Source organism: Lutjanus erythropterus, chromosome 3 (assembly GCF_056507025.1).
Source record: "Lutjanus erythropterus isolate fLutEry1 chromosome 3, fLutEry1.hap2, whole genome shotgun sequence".
Classification (NCBI taxonomy): domain Eukaryota; kingdom Metazoa; phylum Chordata; class Actinopteri; order Lutjaniformes; family Lutjanidae; genus Lutjanus; species Lutjanus erythropterus.
The window spans coordinates 49,586,671-49,604,427 of NC_139319.1; the positions used below are offsets into that span (position 1 = coordinate 49,586,671).

Genomic DNA, 17,757 nt, shown 5'->3' on the forward strand with positions numbered 1-17,757 from the left:
GCCAAGTGGCTGCAATCATCATCTTCTTGATGGAAAACGTGGTTTTGTGTCTTTTTATGCCCTGTTTTGCCAGATTTTTCACTTTTTTAGCATGAGTGACCACTGTGATTTGGTCCCTGTATGTGACTGCATATGGTGAAATAAGCGTTTTCAGAGCGTAAAAAGCTCAAAAAGCACACTTTCCAGTGCCAAGTGGCTGCAATCATCATCTTCTTGATGGAAAAGGTGGTTTTGTGTCTTTTTATGCCCTGTTTGGCCAGATTTTTCACTTTTAAGCATAAGTGACCACTCTGTGATTTGGTCCCTGTATGTGACTGCATATGGTGAAATAAGCGTTTTCAGAGCGTAAAAAGCTCAAAAAGCACACTTTCCAGTGCCAAGTGGCTGCAATCATCATCTTCTTGATGGAAAACGTGGTTTTGTGTCTTTTTATGCCCTGTTTTGCCAGATTTTTCACTTTTTTAGCATGAGTGACCACTGTGATTTGGTCCCTGTATGTGACTGCATATGGTGAAATAAGCGTTTTCAGAGCTTAAAAAGCTCAAAAAGCACACTTTCACAGCCAAGTGGCTGCAATCATCATCTTCTTGATGGAAAACGTGGTTTTGTGTCTTTTTATGCCCTGTTTTGCCAGATTATTCACTTTTAAGAATCAGTGACCACTCTGTGATTTGGTCCCTGTATGTTACTGCATATGGTGAAATAAGCGTTTTCAGAGCGTAAAAAGCTCAAAAAGCACACTTTCACAGCCAAGTGGCTGCAATCATTATCTCCTTGATGGAAAAGGTGGTTTTGTGTCTTTTTATGCCCTGTTTTAGCAGATTTTTCACTTTTTTAGCATGAGTGACCACTGTGATTTGGTCCCTGTATGTGACTGCATATGGTGAAATAAGCGTTTTCAGAGCGTAAAAAGCTCAAAAAGCACACTTTCCAGTGCCAAGTGGCTGCAATCATCATCTTCTTGATGGAAAACGTGGTTTTGTGTCTTTTTATGCCCTGTTTTGCCAGATTATTCACTTTTAAGCATCAGTGACCACTCTGTGATTTGGTCCCTGTATGTGACTGCATATGGTGAAATAAGCGTTTTCAGAGCGTAAAAAGCTCAAAAAGCACACTTTCACAGCCAAGTGGCTGCAATCATCATCTTCTTGATGGAAAAGGTGGTTTTGTGTCTTTTTATGCCCTGTTTTGCCAGATTTTTCACTTTTAAGCATCACTGACCACTCTGTGATTTGGGCCCTGTATGTGACTGCATATGGTGAAATAAGCGTTTTCAGAGCGTAAAAAGCTCAAAAAGCACACTTTCCAGTGCAAAGTGGCTGCAATCATCATCTTCTTGATGGAAAACGTGGTTTTGTGTCTTTTTATGCCCTGTTTTGCCAGATTATTCACTTTTAAGCATCAGTGACCACTCTGTGATTTGGTCCCTGTATGTGACTGCATATGGTGAAATAAGCGTTTTCAGAGCGTAAAAAGCTCAAAAAGCACACTTTCCAGTGCCAAGTGGCTGCATTCATCATCTTCTTGATGGAAAACGTGGTTTTGTGTCTTTTTATGCCCTGTTTTGCCAGATTTTTCACTTTTTTAGCATGAGTGACCTCTGTGATTTGGTCCCTGTATGTGACTGCATATGGTGAAATAAGCGTTTTCAGAGCGTAAAAAGCTCAAAAAGCACACTTTTCACAGCCAAGTGGCTGCAATCATCATCTTCTTGATGGAAAAGGTGGTTTTGTGTCTTTCTATGCCCTGTTTGTCAGATTTTTCACTTTTTTAGCTTTTTGTTCACAGATTCTCATTTAGGCCACGGGATCTCCTTTACACATGAGATTTTTTTTTTGCAACTAAAAGCACTCTACAAATGTGGCATTAATTGAATAAAAATGTAACGACTGACACTGCATTGTCTTGTATTGTATCATATTGTATTGTATCGTGACAGAGGTGAATCATATCGAACCCAATCGTTGGCTATTTAAAGATTTATAAGACACATCTAAGGTTGAACATGTATCAAGATACTTATCAAATCGGTCTCACTCAGTGAGATACACTCCCCTACTGGATATCTATTGCAGATATCCGTAATTCAGTTCTTCCTATTCAAAAATAACATTTCAGATATCCACAGCCTCATTATTCCTATACACAACTGTCAGTTAACAGTTATCCACAACTACGTTCTCACTCGGAGAAATGACGTCACTTTCTCTATTCATGTGTATGGGGTTCGTCATTACAGATAGTCATAATTAAGTTGCAGATATCCACAACTCACATTGCAGATATGTACATCTAAATTACAATTGTCTGTAATTCCAGTTAGATATATCTACAACATAATTTTGACTAGGCGTGATTCCAGTTCAAGATATCTATAGTGTTATTCTGACTAGGTAAAACTCAATTTAAGATATCTAAAAATTACAGTGTAGATATCTTGAATTAAGAGGGGGTTGAAGATATCCTGAACTGGAATATCTCATCTTATACACATTATGCATGATGCTTCACACATAGTTTTATTACTTTGTGAAAGCATTAAAACTTACAATAACACATTTTTCACTTTCATTCCATTTATTTTTGTGCAGGAGAAGATAAAAAAAAAATAATGAAATCAGTTAAAATTCAACAGCCCTGGCTCACTTAAAACTGGTTTACAGCTAATTCCTGTTCTGCATCACATAAAAGACAAAACAGAACAAACAAAAGATACAGTAACACACAAATTACTATATACTTTGCTGTATCAATTCAAAGATTTCATGAGATGATCAAAAAGTAAGGATGGGTTTGTCCTTTGCCAGAACTTGTTACATTCATGCCAAATTTGTCAGTGGATCAGTCAGTCAATCCCAGAGGAATTATACAATTGCTCGACCTATATTATGTTTTTGCCACGCCAGGTTTTGTGTCACCATGTTTTTGACTTTAACACTCAGCGTGCATACTTGTGTTACAGGACTATGCCGCTGGGTGTAAAAGACAAGGGGCAAGTGCACTATGAGCTGATTCCATGTGATATAGCATTATAGGAATATGACTATAAAAATATTGGTTCTTTCTTTGTCAGAACTGGCTATTGGCAACATATACTCAGGCCTGGAATGAAGTCATTTTTAGGAGAAGTCACTTTGGCCTATGATGAATTCAAGTTTAATGGGGCTTTCTGGTCAAATTGTAGGGCACAAGAGTGCACAAATAGCAGGTGATAATTATAATGTATTAAGATAAAACAGTTTTAGCTGATAATTACGTAAAAGGATAGTCCACCCAAAGATAAGAATTTATGCATTATCTACTCAAACTCATGTCAACTGAGAGATGTACCGATTTCAATGTTCTTGGCCTATGTGCAAGCATATGATGAATTAAGGTGTTTCTGAGCATCAGACGCCCAGAAAGCACAGTTTCGTAGCACAAGTGGCTGCAATCCTCATCTTCTCGATGGAAAACATGGTTGTATGCCCTGTTTTGTCAGATTTTTCACTTCTGAGCCTTAAGTGCCCACACTGTGATGTGAGCTGCCTATGCGACTGCATGTGGTGAAATAAGGTTATTCTGAGCATCAGATGCCCAGAAAGCACAATTTAGGGAAGTTCATCATTTAGACATAAAAATTATTTAATTATTTATCTTTAACCAGGGCTTGCGCCCCCTAAAAAAGCCTAAATTGTAAAGGAATAATCCGCAAAATGTGAATCTTGTGAAAAAACAACAGCCACAATACAAGTCTTTACTTGTTTCATTTGGATCTTAAATGAAAACTGAAAGTCTTTAAACCCTTTGATTTAAGCAGTCTGGTGAAACTTTGGCAAGCTTATTAATGAGTTGGATCTCATGTCTCACCCTTTGGTTTTTTGGACCAAAGAGTTGTTCCAAGCCAATATACTTGAAATTGTGGATACCATGAATGGTAAAATGAGCATGTGACTTTTCTTAACATGATTAACATGCTCCAGTATTCTCGTTTTCAGAGTTCAGCCTGTTTCCCCAATGTACAGTAATTTACAGTGTTGACATTGGACAGCATTGTGGTGGAAAATCTGAAAATGAAGACAGGCACAATGACCAAGATTTTCTTTAATAGAGCTTTGCAAAGGATCAGTACACAGTCACAAAGAAAGTGTAAAAGGAAGTGATAATGTCAAGAATGTAAATCTGTCTTAGAGATGAAGGAGGTTGGGACCTGAAGTGCTTATTGTCAGGATGTGATTGTGTTATCAGAAGTTGTTGTTCCAAAGGGAGAACAGCTGTGTGTTCAAGGACAAGTAACCAGTTAGTGCCTGACAATACATGAGAAGTAACTATGAGGAACAACAGTGACCAGTTCAGCATATAATTTTCTTACTATAATCCCCCCTTTTTGATCATACGTGATCACATAAAAAGGAAAGTAAAGGAAAATTATAAAAGACCATAAAAGATCACACCTTCTCTACAAACAATACAACAAAAAATAGTCCTTACATATGATAACATAATAGTAAAGTATAAGAGAGTGAAGAAATATTTTAAAACATTACTTCATAAAATACTACCCCTGGAAAAAGCAAGATGCTGTTGTTACAGATGGGAGAATTTAGTATAACAAATGCAAGCAACTTAGGCAGGAAAGTTCCATATCTATTAACATAACAATGTCAAAATCTGGGTTGTCAATAGGATCAGGAATGTCTTCAGCATTGCATGGTGGGAGCCAATCAGGAGTAGTTAACTGTGTCATCTGATGGAAAACATTTTTTTTTACTTTAGGGAATGAACTCACAAGAAAACACATTGAGCCTCACAGGCCACACCATCCAGGGTGGCTGAATGCATGCCATGGCTGTTATTGGAGTTCCATCTCTGATCCCATGATGGTGACACTGAGGTTCATTCAGCACGCCACTTAGTTGGAGCCATGCAAGTTCTCGTTGGACAGTATGCCAATACTGTTGCCTCTTCTTCTCATCCTCGCGATGTGATGACCAATTTTGTTATAGGTGTCTCTGGTGGAGGTGGAACCCTTTTGCAGTGGCTGGCATGGATCCGGGTAACTCTTTTGGCAAACTTTACTGCCGTCTGTGCGGTCAGCAGCATGTGGAATGGACCTGTCCACTGCTTCGAGTGCCAGGTCTTTTGTCTCAGGACTCTCACCACTACCCAGTCACCAGGCTGCAGGTCATGAAGAGGTCCTGTGGCTGGAGCTGGTAGCGCTTCCTTCACCTGCTTATGAATGTTAGACAAAACAGCTATAGCAGTGGAGGGTGTGTTAGGGTCATTATATGGAAAGAATTTAGACATAGTTAATTCTGGGCATGCTGCGGCCTTGGCAGCTGCTTCTCCTCTGGTGTTCTCCTGTGAAAGTTGGTCATTGTTAGTGTGAGCATGACATTTACACACAGCAACCTGTTTTGGGAGCAGAACAGCATCCAGCAGTTGTAAAACAAGAGTGTGATGTGCTATAGGTTTGCCAGATGGTGTTTGAAAATTTCTCTTTTTCCAAATTGTACCAAAATCATGCATAAAGCCAAAAACATATCTACTGTCTGTGTAGATATTGTCTGTTGCTAGATTACATGCTTCTATGAGAGTGATTTGGCATTGACTGTATCATGTGCAGTTACCAATGGTGAAAAGAGTACAAGAAATCTGTTATATTGCTAAAACATTACTCAATTACAAGTAAAAGTACTGGCGTTAGAAATATATTTCAGTAAAAGTACAAAGTATTTGCCTGAAAAACTACTAGAGTATTAGTTACTTTCAACCATTGATGTCACTGTCACCTCTCCAAACTAGGGTTATAAATTTTGTGCATTTTCCAGAACCAATAGTTGAAAGCTTTGACTGATTAATCATTGATAATTTATGAGATACATAACACCATTTATTTTCTAATTTTGTTTTTTTTTCTTTTTGAGTCAAAGTTTAAGTTAAGGTTAGGGGTCTGTTTGTTGAATAAGGATTCAACAAACAGACCCCTAACCCCTGGTTACCACAGCGAAACTAATTACATTTTTTTTCCTGTGTCAGGGTTGCATGATGCTGATCCATCCACAAACAGTTCAAAATCTGGATTTTGCAAAGGTGTTTCTTGCAAATCTGGTCTGGGGGAACAAACTTCAGTTATTGTAAGAACATAGTTGTGTTCTTCGCACATCTCCTAACATGGACTGATGCAAAGAGCTGTATCTTCATGATACCCAAAAATGGAAATACATGGCTCTCAGGCCACAGAGAACAAAGAAACGCTGAATTGTTAGAGAAGGTTAGGGACTGTATGATATGTAGGCCTACACTACACATGAACCCATGGTTATCTTACCAGAAATATACCTCAGTTATATTGTATCTTTTCACAGTGATATCAAGGATTTCAAATAGAACAGTGTTATAAAGGAGCAATCTTGCTGCTGAAAGATAAGATGTTTTCTGCTAAATCAAAATCAATGAAACGTGGGAGCAAGGTGAGTTAGTTTAGAGTAACCTTAAAAAGTAGGAATTCCTGTAGCTAAAGCATCAAGTTTAGCTGAAAAGTAGGCTACAGGTCTCTGTCTGCCTCCATCATCCTAGAGTACTGAACACTCTTTGTCCACAGTCTGAGTAAAAGGTCGGTTTGGATCTGGTGACCCAAGAGTTAGAGTCATCAGAGTCTTCAGAAGGACATGTTTTAAGTCAACAAATGTTTATCCTGCATCAGCAGTCCATGTCACTTTACTATGTGCTTCTAGGCCTCGTTCGTGTGCGATTGCGCTCAGGGGTGTCTCGAGGACAGCATAATTGGGAATGAAGGTCCTGCAATAGGAACACAAAAGACATAACTTGTTTCTTTATGATTGGATTTGAAAATGTTTTGAAATGTCTACTCTTTTTTGGGAGAGGAATTTGGCCTCAGATATGATCACATGACCCAAAAATGTCACTTGTAGGACAAACTGCAGTTTTGACGAGCTAGTTTTGTGACCTTCTTCAGCCAAATGTTTCAAATGTGTCTTTTTCACACTGAACTTGAGTTAAAGCACGAATCATTTAATCATCAATATATTGTAATCGTGCACTTCCTGGTGACAGATTTAATTAGCTCAAACTTTCTCTTGAATTTTTAGCTGATTTTTGTTTTGTTTTAACTGAGAAAATTGGTGTGCACACAGGAGAATTTTCACAGGGAATGATTACAACTGCCCTTAATCAAGTGTTAAAGACTGGTGTAATACCGTCGATGGCCTCTCTCTATTTTTTATTTTTATTTTTATTTTTTTTGTTGAGTGGATATTATGGTTGACAGGGCCTTTAATTAGATTTTGGTGTGATCACAATTGGTTGCATGCCTCTGATTAGACCAATATAATTTTTAGGGATCTTCTGAAAGGCTGGGGTGTTTGTGATGTCACATGCTTTATGTAAATAGGCAAATGTGTGTTGTGTGTCTGGTACCAGTTGAACACATCTGAGTATGTAGACAACAAAGGTAATTTTTGTTGATAAACCTTCAAAACAGGGTTATATTGAACATTATGGTCAGATATTGAGTCCCATGATTCCGCCGCGAGTCAATCATCTTTTGAGTTGCATCAGTCTAGTGTTTGGCTCAGGGTAGTGTTTGGCTCAATGTCCCTTTTTGCCACAATGGAAACAAACATCTGGATCAGCTGTACGTAGACCTCCACAGAATGTCCTTGGAACATAGTCAATGCTGCCATATTTAGATCTTTCTCTCTGTTTTTTTCTCTCCCGCTTTGAGGAGTTTTCAGCATGCACAGCATGTCCTTTTGTCCCATGTTATGCACGTTGTTTCACCATTTGTGTCACAGTCAGTTCAGTGGCAAACTTTACACCTTCATCTGATGGTGATGGGAGGTGAGCCAGCCCCTGCTGTCTCCATCACAGGGAAATTCAGGACTTTGAGTACATTTCCCCCATGTTGGATCTCACTGGTGATAGGGAGATAAATGTATTTGAAGATTTTCTGAACTTCAGACCAGTATTTTTCTGTTCCTCCTTTTTGCTTTTCCTTCCATAAACTATATGCTCTCCAATCTGCTGTGAACTTACTCTTGCCCTTCTTATGTTTGGTATCTTTTTTTTTTCTTTCTCATGCAATTCCTCAGTTTGTTCAACTGTCTTATACTGAAACTTTCTGTGCTCAGAAAATTACATTCAGTCTCCTGATTTTCCCCCCTCTTCTACTTTTCTAAAAGTAAATTAAATAAGTTTTCAGATTCTCACCAATGAGAATTGTTGAATCGCAGCGCTGAGTGAGTCTGGTCTTGGTCTCAGGCCCTCCTTCTCACTCATCTTTGTGGGGAGGTTGAGGCTGAAGGGAATATCTCCTCAGGGTGTGCACTACCACCATCGACCCCGAGTCCAAAAACCCTCAGACAAGCAATCCCACTTCTGACACCAAATTGTGGTGGAAAATCTGAAAATGAAGACAGACACAATGACCAAGATTGTCTGGTGTTTGATGCGGTGTTTCAATAGAGCTTTGCAAAGGATCAGTACACAGTCACACGGAAAGTGTGAAAGGAACTGATAATGAGTCAATAATGTAAATCTGTCTTATAGGGTGAGGAGATGAAGGAGTTTGGGTCAGGATGGACCTGAAGTGCTTAGTGGGAGAGTCAGGATGTGATTGTGTTATCAGAAGTTGTTGTTCCAAAGGGACAACAGCTGTGTGTTCAAGGACAAGTAACCAGTTAGTGCCTGACAATACATGAGAAGTAACTATGAGGAACAACAGTGACCAGTTCAGCATATAATTTTCCCACTATAGCATACACCACATTTGTGACCTGCGGTGAGATTAAATCTCTAATTGGATGGCCCTTTCCTGAGGCTCCATTAAAAATAAAAGGTAAATGGTTGAGCAGCCACGGATCGTCACCTGACCTCTTCCTATCCAGTGCTGTATGCACCAATTAATTATTCAGCACACCTATATCTCAGGTGAGGTGATAATATCTAGAAGATATCAAATTGAGAAGAGGTCAGGACAACGATCCAAAATCGCACACACAATAAAACCCTTTATTGGGGGGGGGGTTATGGAAGAAAAAAAACTTTATCCTCTTAAAAAAACAAATAAATCCCTAAAATATAAATGCAAAGAAAATAAATTATTACTAAAAAAAATTAGAATAAATGTGTAAAAAAAAAATTAACTAATGGAGACTAATTCCTAATTAAAAAAACCTTCAGTATTAAATAAAATTTATAAAAGAAGGGAAAAAAGAAGGAAAAGGGGATAGAAAAGCATGTCCTACTGTGTCAGGGTAGCTGTTTGATGAGAAAGAGCAAAAGTCAAATAACTGATTACTGATAGCTTGGCTCCATCTCCTGGACAAAAAGAGTCACTGCAAGGCCTATCAAGTGAACCGCCAAACAATTCAGCAGCACATGGAGAGTCAGTTTACAGCCTCTACAAGGCCTCTAAAGCAATAGTAAAATAAAACATCATAATTATTTTCTAAAAGAGATTCACAAAAGATGAAATTAGTCCAGAGAATTTGAATTCTGGAGCCATATGGCTCACAGAATAAAGAAAAAATGTCTTTATAACTTCGGCTATTGTGCTGTTTCACCTCCTTTGTGGCAGTCCTTTCACCTTGCTGGGGGATGCAGCTTGCACCGGCTCAGGTCTTCACTTACACCAGACCATTCTGAAATACAGAGAAAAGGCCTGGTGTCAATGTAATAAACCCAAATAATATTGAAAGGAAGGCATTCAGACCAAAAATTGAAGCAAAACTGTCCTCAAAATCACTATTAACAATAATAAAAATAATAACAGTATTGATGGTGAAATACACCTCAAGTAATGAAAGCAAAAAAAAAACCTTAACTACCAACATGTACTACACGGGCTCTCAGGAAAGGTCAGAAGGTCACACTGCTTCAAAAACTGCTCATTCTTACAAAAGAGGATCGAACCCTGAAGGAATTTAGGGTCGAGTTAAATAGGATACTAGAGATACTAGAAAAGCAATTTCTAAAGAAATTACGACTGTGAATGCAACAAGCTGAAGCCAAGCTGCAATGCTGCATTGGCTTGCTGCAACAATATGCCTGACGCCACACTGAATAGCTGCGTGAATGATATAAGAAGGTTTGAATTATGTATAATACTTGAATATTAGTTAAAAAGCTAAAGCCACACTGAATAGCTGCCATGATAATGTAATAATACGTGAATTATGTAGAATATTTGAATATTATTTAGAAAGGCTGACACCACACTGAATAGCTACCTTTAAAATATAATAAAGTTTGAATTTATGGAATTTCTGAATGTTTGTAGAATGACTGACACCACACTGAATAGCTGCCTTTTTAAGGTAATTAGGTAGAACATTTGGATTTTTGTTAAAAAGCTGATGTTAAAAAGCTGATGCCACACTGATAGCGGCCTCGAAAATATAATTTTTGAATTATGTAGAGTATTTGAATATTACTTAAAAACCTGACGCAACACTGAATACCTGCCATGTAAATATAATATTTGAATTATGTAGAATATTTGAATGTTTGTTAGAAAGCTGACCCCACGCTGAATAGCTGCCTTTATAATATCACAATGTTAGAATTCTGCTTCTGCTACAAACTGCTTATTTGGTCCAGCCATTCTGAAACAACAGAAACACACACACTAATGTTTTTTATAAAGCAGTATAACATTCATTTAGAACAATAATGAACACTCAATAGCTACCTTCATGATATAACAATGTTTGAATTATGCGCAACATTTGACTGTTTGTTGCTTAAGAATTTAAAAAACAATGACTGTTATGAATGAGAAAAGTCATAGCCAGCATGTCCTAATTGATCTAGATTTTTAAATGCTTAAACAGAGTCTCTACTCCGAATTTCTTATCGACTCATTTCTAAATTTACAGGTTCCCCCACACATAAAAATACTCAGTTTCACTGCTCTAACAGAACTACTACTACCATTCAAACTACTATTACCAGAAGTATTGTCAGTGGTTCCTTTGATGATAAACAAGACGTACCTCGGCTGGCCGTTCAGGACTCTCAGACTCTCTCAACGCAGCGTTGGCTGTAGACAAGAAAAATCTCATTATAAATGTTATAATGGGGCAAACAGAAAAAAACATGAAGCACATCATCACAAATAGATTTGGAAAACAAGTACACATTTAACAGTGAACAAGTATTAACTCTATTCAAAACCAAGCCTATATAGCAGGGGTATTCAACTAAAATTCAAAGAGGTCCAGTTAGAGAAAATTTCCTAAAGCAAAGGTCCGGAACATCATAATGTCTAACTTGTGTTATGAGAGTGATATATACTGAAGTAGTGTAGTAGTTGTATCAGCGTCTACATCAGGGGCCTCATTTTAGTTCAGGGGCCACATACAGACCAATTTGATCTCAAGTGGGCCAGACCAGTAAAATTAAAGCATAATCTATTATATCTATCTATCTATTCTGGTGATTAATTGAGTAATCAGATAAAAAATATTGCGTGTTCTGCATTTTTTTCTATTACATTACTTTTGCTTTATTTAAGAACAATACAAAAGAGAAGATAAGACAGGTCTACAAGCAACTATAAATTACTAAAATAAAAATACTCAGTAAAGTAACTTTACTTTTACTGTAGATTTGCTTTTACTGTTTTTACTTTACTTTCTACTTTTGTTTCCAAGTACAAAGGTAAAAGTTAAGGTAGTAATGTCTGCAGAAACCACAAACAGAAGATGGAACTAACTCTTTTAACTGAAACAGTCACCAGGATGTTTTGTTCACTTGTTAAAATCACAACATTTTTCTTCTGGAGCAGGATGCTCCCAGACCCCCAGGGGACGGGGGACTGGTTTACCAACATGCCACCTTTTCCTTTTCTCTTATGACTTTTGCAGGTCTGTATTTAGTCATCAAAAAATACCAATAAGAATACCATTAAAGTTACAACAACAGCAATAAAAATGTTGATTTTTCAAAAAAGGAAACAATAACATGCAAAATTTTGAAATTGTAATTAAGTAAAAACACTAATACCACAATGTAAAAATACCTAAGTAAAGAATCTGAGTATTTTTTTCCATCACAGCAGGTCAGTGATCAGTGTTTCAGTGAATAGTGTTTTATTTATGGCAGCCCGCCACATTAAAAACATCGACACCACGATATGATTTTCTATTTTTGGAGCTGCGCACCTTTTTCGGGCATGGCTAGAAGCTCTAACTCTTTATTTGCACAACTCTCGCGAGATTTGTGTTCGTTATTTCTACTAAGATAATCAAACTCGCGCAATCTTTCGCGGGTCTAGGGTTCCCTTCTAGACACGACCCTCTCTGTCTGTCTGACAAACTAATGACAGCAGACTGTCTGTAAACAGCACGATGTTACACTCTGCAGTGTTTCACACAAAGACCTTATTTGTGTGGACACCCAGGTTTGGTTTGTCGCCAATTTTGTCATTTTTATTTTTTAATCAGTCCAAGATGACGACGGTATCAGTGATTGATTAGTGATCAATGTGCCCTCCTCCCCTCCCTCACCTGTTCACTCCGCTGTGAGAAGATCTGAAAGTTTCTCACAGAGAAACAGACTCTCCTGTTTTACATATAGGCCTCCTTATACAGTTGTTTAAAAAAAAAGATCTGAAAATTTGAACCTTTTCCCTGTTTACACACTCACAACACACTGTAAGTAAAAGTGTGAGTGCAGACGTAGAAGTTTTGAAGCCTGCTCACTGAATATAAAAATCTATTCAAAGTAGAAAGTGAGGATTAATTTAAGTGCATCTGGTTGGTGTCGATGTCATTAACCATCACGTTAGTTTTGACTGTTGTAATAAACTCCGTCATTAACAACAGTCTCCTCCACACGCAGCTTCTCTGCAATTGGTCTGTGCGTTTCCTGATCACCTAAACCAGCGCTGGAAAGACTAGAATAGTTGCGCCAGTTAAAATAGAAGCGTCCTGTCAAAATTTCAAATCTATTAAGAATTTATTAGTTATAGGTCCGGGTCCGTATAGGACGGCGTGCGGGTCCGGACTCGGACCGCGGTCCGCCTGTTAAGGGAGCCCTGCTATATAGGATACTTACAGATGGTCTGGGTCCATCTGAAGAGTAGCAATGAATGTTGAGTAAAAAGCACATAGCTGCACTGCTTTTTCCTGTCCCTGAGAGGAGAGGAGAGGAGAGGAGAGGAGAGGAGAGGAGAGGAGAGGAGAGGAAACTTTAGCGCCATGTCTGGAAATCAGCAGTTTTCAGAGTCATGGTGTAACACTATAGTATTTATGACAGAAAAACACAGTCACATACGAGGTACAGGTCAGGCAGTTGTCAGGTGTATTCGTCGTAGCCTCTCAGTGTGGCTTAGCTGTGCAAAGCATGGTCAAATGTTGCTGGAGCCCTCCTTGATTTCTGTTTGTTGTTCATGAAGGACACAAGCACACAAACATAAAAAAAGGATATGACAGTTGGCATATACCATAACAGTCTGTGGTTTTGCACATGTACATCACAGAAATCTCTGTTTAACACTTGAGTACCAGAGCAAAACAGAAGGAGCAGTGACTTAACCTTTAAATGTTTTCACATTATAACTATTGCTCATACTAATGGTATGCATAATCTATGAACTGTAAAGTTGACTTACAGCATGTTTGACTCCAGCTCAAGATGACTGCTGATGTTGCTTGTTGCTTCATTGACATGTGCCCAACTTGTCAGAGCCTTGTGAGAGGAAGAGAAAAATGTTACACCATTGATGCATATAAAAAAGCACAATACAGACAGTGTACATTACATGCTTATATACCACTAATACACAATAAAAAAGAGACACATATCATGCATGGGAGGAGGCTGTTCTTATTTACCTGGCACAGGTTAAGATTTATAGAGCAGATAATAGTGGTGTGTTCCTGTGAGTTTTGTCTCTCCATCTCTGGAACATGTTTGTTTCCTGTTAAGAACAAGTGCACAAACACAGATCAACACTCATTTACATGTATACCTCTGCAAATGAAAATAATAAAAAAAAATTCAAGATGTTGTAAGTTATGTATGTTAATTATTATGTATGCTATTATTATTCATAGATCAGTGGAAGAGAGAGATGGCATTAACCAATAATGTATATGGTATTATACTGGACAAAAAGAGTCACTGCACGGCATATCAAGTGAACCGTCAAACAATTCAGCAGCACATGGAGAGTCAGTTTACAGCCTCCGCAAAACCTCTAAAGCAATAGTAAAATAAAATATCATAATTATTTTCTAAAAGAGAGTCACAAAAGATGAAATTAGTCCAGAGAAGTTGAATTTTGGAGCAAAAAGTTAAGTGCATGAAAATCGGAGGTGCTTGAATTCATGGCTCTTTGCGCTAGCCAACTAATTAATTAAAGCGCTCATCATATTATTATCATTATTATTATTATTATTATTATCATTATTATTATTATTATCATTATTATTATTATTATTAATGAAAACACTCAAATTTGTTTTTTCATGAACAAATAATCATGTCTGTTCCTTTTTGTTCCTTTTTTCCTATTATGCCATTTTTTTGGACAGAATGTGAGCACAATTCCTCAAATTCTGTCTAAAAAAATGGTATTAGGACACCCTCTGGCGGACACAATTGGGAACAACATGTAATATCCTCTTTTTGCCTCAGCTCCGCTGTGCTAATTTTAGCAACAGGCTAATTGTCTTGCACAAGCTGCTTTTTCGCAGTCAAAGAAGACACTTGATGGCCCGTGACAAAATAAGCTTTTATTAAAAAGCTAATGTGCGCGACGTCTCGGCCTTGAAAGACCTTCTTCAGGCACAAAATGTGTATATTTCTCACCAGCTGTAGCGCCGGCCGAGTCCGGAAGGCAGGCCTCGATTGGCCAGGTGAAATCAAGATGTCAACGTCACATCCGGCTCTAAGGTCTGATGCTCCCTTCAAAATAAGAGTCCTTGGGCTAAATGACAAATGTCGTGATTTTTACACCTTTTCTACCATGAATTAATTTTAATTTCATGAATTGTGTGTCCCTTATTTATCTTTTATTCAATATATGAACTGTGTATGTTTTAACCTCTTACTGTCCATATATATGAATTGTTTATTTTACATTTCATGCTGTATATTCATGAATTGGTTGATTTAAATCCTTGTGTACATACATGAATTTATATTAAACCGTTCTGGATACAACTACATTATTTTGCCCTGTATTTACTTATTTGCATTGTTCTTTTTAGCATTTGTCAATTATTTAAAGAATCCCACAACAGACTTAATCAATTTAAAATCCATAATAATCCAAATGGTTGTGGTTAGGATTCAAATCCCTCGGTGAGAATATTATCAACCTCTGTCTACCCCAATTGGGGCTAGGCAAGGAAATTACTATGGTTAGGATCAGGAGCTTGCTCCGCTGGGTAGGGCATATAAGTGCTAATACTGCCAGACACACCTCTCAGACTTGGCCGGGGACACACGGGACCATCACAATAACATCACAAAGGTAATCAGTATAACGAACATACAAAGAACTGAGGTCAATAATTGACATTACAATACCATGTTAATTATTAGTGCCATATTGAGGTGTTATTGTCCTTCCATCACATTCTAATGGTGTTATAATGGCACAATAATATAGAACATCAACATAAGATTTCAAATGTCACTGATGACATTATGTCAACAGACATTCAAATTAAGGAACTCTTCCCATCAATGTGGTATATAAATCATCCTCATAAAGATAAAGTGTTGTTTGTTGTCCTTGGAAACATTCTCCGTGCCATTTGGTCTGGAGTAAAATAATACAGTCATGTTATTATAATCTTCATCATCATTATTATTATTATTATTATTATTATTATTATTATTATTATTATTATTATTATTATTATTATTATTAATGAAAACACTCTCAAATTTCTTTTTTCATGAACAAATAACCATGTCTGTTCCTTTTTGTACCAGCAATTGTGTTACACAAGTCTTCTTCTTCTTCTTCTTCTTCTTCTTCTTCTTCTTCTTCTTCTTTCTACTCCATAGATCTGGAACGAAATTGTTATTGTTATTAAGTAAAACATTTGCCACCTGAGGCCTAGAATGCTGTACTTATCTTCAAATTCTGTCCGCAATTTGGTATTCCTCAATAAGGATCATTTTGTCATTAATCAAACCACTTTATACATTTTGTTTTCCATAACTGGATGGCAATAACTGTGCATTTTTATGCCACAAATTGTGTTAAACCAGTTTTCCCTACCTAATTGGTCTGGAATCAAATTATTATTATCATTAAATAAAAACACAGGCCACCTGAGGCCTATTATGCCATTTTTTAGACAGAATGTGAGCACAAATCCACAAATTCTGTCTAAAAAAATGATATTAGGACTCCCTCTGGAGGACACAATTGGGAACAACATGTAATATTTTCTTTTTGCCAATATGGCACTAATGTTAATTATTAGTGCCATATTGAGGTGTTATTGTCCTTCCATCACATTCTAATGGTGTTATAATGGCACAATAATATAGAACATCAACATAAGATTTCAAATGTCACTGATGACATTATGTCAACAGACATTCAAATTAAGGAACTCTTCCCATCAATGTGGTATATAAATCATCCTCATAAACATAAAGCGTTGTTTGTTGTCCTTGGAAACATTCTCCGTGCCATTTGGTCTGGAGTCAAATAATACAATCATATTATTATCATCTTCATCATCATTATTGTCATCATTATTGTCATTATTATTATTATTATTATTATTATTAATGAAAACACTCTCAAATTTGATTTTTCATGAACAAATAACCATGTCTGTTCCTTTTTGTACCAGCAATTGTGTTACACAAGTCTTCTTCTTCTTCTTCTTCTTCTTCTTCTTCTTCTTCTTCTTCTTCTTCTTCTTCTTCTTCTTCTTCTTTCTACTCCATAGATCTGGAATGAAATTGTTATTGTTATTAAGTAAAACATTTGCCACCTGAGGCCTAGAATGCTGTACTTATCTTCAAATTCTGTCCGCAATTTGGTATTCCTCAATAAGGATCATTTTGTCATTAATCAAACCACTTTATACATTTTGTTTTCCATAACTGGATGGCAATAACTGTGCATTTTTATGCCACAAATTGTGTTAAACCAGTTTTCCCTACCTAATTGGTCTGGAATCAAATTATTATTATCATTAAATAAAAACACTGGCCACCTGAGGCCTATTATGCCATTTTTTAGACAGAATGTGAGCACAAATCCACAAATTCTGTCTAAAAAAATGGTATTAGGTCTCCCTCTGGAGGACACAATTGGGAACAACATGTAATATTTTCTTTTTGCCAATATGGCACTAATGTTAATTATTAGTGCCATATTGAGGTGTTATTGTCCTTCCATCACATTCTAATGGTGTTATAATGGCACAATAATATAGAACATCAACATAAGATTTCAAATGTCACTGATGACATTATGTCAACAGACATTCAAATTAAGGAACTCTTCCCATCAATGTGGTATATAAATCATCCTCATAAACATAAAGTGTTGTTTGTTGTCCTTGGAAACATTCTCCGTGCCATTTGGTCTGGAGTCAAATAATACAATCATATTATTATCATCTTCATCATCATTATTGTCATTATTATTATTATTATTATTATTATTATTATTATTATTATTATTATTAATGAAAACACTCTCAAATTTGATTTTTCATGAACAAATAACCATGTCTGTTCCTTTTTGTACCAGCAATTGTGTTACAC

At 36.9% G+C, this 17,757-nt stretch overlaps 1 long non-coding RNA gene across 2 annotated transcripts; it reads right to left on the minus strand.

Annotated features, from left to right (window-relative positions):
• Positions 1–4,780: 4,780 nt before the first annotated feature.
• On the minus strand, positions 4,781–13,691 carry LOC146330978 (uncharacterized). 2 transcript variants are annotated; one of them, XR_014769788.1, is made up of 6 exons: positions 13,619–13,691; positions 13,282–13,383; positions 10,998–11,044; positions 9,567–9,644; positions 8,212–8,404; positions 4,781–5,211 (listed from the first exon to the last, which is right to left on the minus strand). It is a non-coding gene; the product is annotated as an uncharacterized LOC146330978 (long non-coding RNA). The 2 variants fall into 2 exon arrangements; XR_014769789.1 differs by lacking the exon at positions 4,781–5,211 and adding an exon at positions 6,491–6,780.
• Between the last annotated feature and the right edge of the window lie 4,066 nt (positions 13,692–17,757).